Below are 1,443 nucleotides of genomic sequence, written 5' to 3'. Positions count from 1 at the left end.
TTGCATTCGCCTCCTTGGAAAATTGACGTCAAACATTACCAAAATCGGGGGCACGAGCACTAAAGCTAAGTCTCACCCCTTTCCCTATCCCTAACCAGGAACCGAACGCCCACCCTCAGCCTCACACCAACGCCGGTGCCACTCCAGACAGACACACCCTTCAAAACCACACCCATCCGGCCATGCAACTCAAAAAGGGTCCAAATTCAGAAACACCCCCTTCAAAAGGCACTCCATCCTCGGCCACACCACCGGGACATGCTCCCCTCGGCGATAATTAAGCCCCCACCACTATTTGAAGCCAACCGCAGCCGCAACTCGAACGGAGAAATCAGTAACCAATTCAAAAATGCGCTTGGTTACTGATTTCTACTGAGCCGAAAAAATTCTAAGTGTCGGTGGTTACTGATTTATACCAACCCGAAAAAATTCTAAGTGTCAGTGGTTACTGATTTATACCAACCCGAAAATATTCTAAGTGTCAGTGGTTACTGATTTATACCAACCCGAAAAAATTCTAAGTGTCAGTGGTTACTGATTTATACCAAGTCGAAAAAATTCTAAGTGTCAGTGGTTACTGATTTATACCAACCCGAAAATATTCTAAGTGTCAGTGGTTACTGATTTATACCAACTCGAAAAAATTCTAAGTGTCAGTGGTTACTGATTTATACCGACCCGAAAAAATTCTAAGTGTCAGTGGTTACTGATTTATACCAACTCGAAAATATTCTAAGTGTCGGTGGTTACTGATTTATACCAACCCGAAAAAATTCTAAGTGTCAGTGGTTACTGATTTATACCAACTCGAAAAAATTCTAAGTGTCGGTGGTTACTGATTTATACCAACTCGAAAATATTCTAAGTGTCGGTGGTTACTGATTTATACCTACCCGAAAATATTCTAAGTGTCAGTGGTTACTGATTTATACCAAGTCGAAAATATTCTAAGTGTCAGTGGTTACTGATTTATACCAACTCGAAAAAATTCTAAGTGTCAGTGGTTACTGATTTATACCCAACTCGAAAATATTCTAAGTGTCGGTGGTTACTGATTTATACCAACCCGAAAATATTCTAAGTGTCAGTGGTTACTGATTTATACCAACTCGAAAAAATTCTAAGTGTCGGTGGTTACTGATTTATACCAACTCGAAAATATTCTAAGTGTCGGTGGTTACTGATTTATACCAACCCGAAAATATTCTAAGTGTCAGTGGTTACTGATTTATACCAAGTCGAAAATATTCTAAGTGTCAGTGGTTACTGATTTATACCAACTCGAAAATATTCTAAGTGTCGGTGGTTACTGATTTATACCAACCCGAAAATATTCTAAGTGTCAGTGGTTACTGATTTATACCAACTCGAAAAAATTCTAAGTGTCAGTGGTTACTGATTTATACCAACTCGAAAATATTCTAAGTGTCGGTGGTTACTGAT

This window comes from Chiloscyllium punctatum, unplaced genomic scaffold, assembly GCF_047496795.1.
Source record: "Chiloscyllium punctatum isolate Juve2018m unplaced genomic scaffold, sChiPun1.3 scaffold_1732, whole genome shotgun sequence".
Lineage (NCBI taxonomy): Eukaryota > Metazoa > Chordata > Chondrichthyes > Orectolobiformes > Hemiscylliidae > Chiloscyllium > Chiloscyllium punctatum.
The sequence above is the reverse complement of the archived record's forward strand: the minus strand, read 5'-3'. Positions refer to the sequence as shown.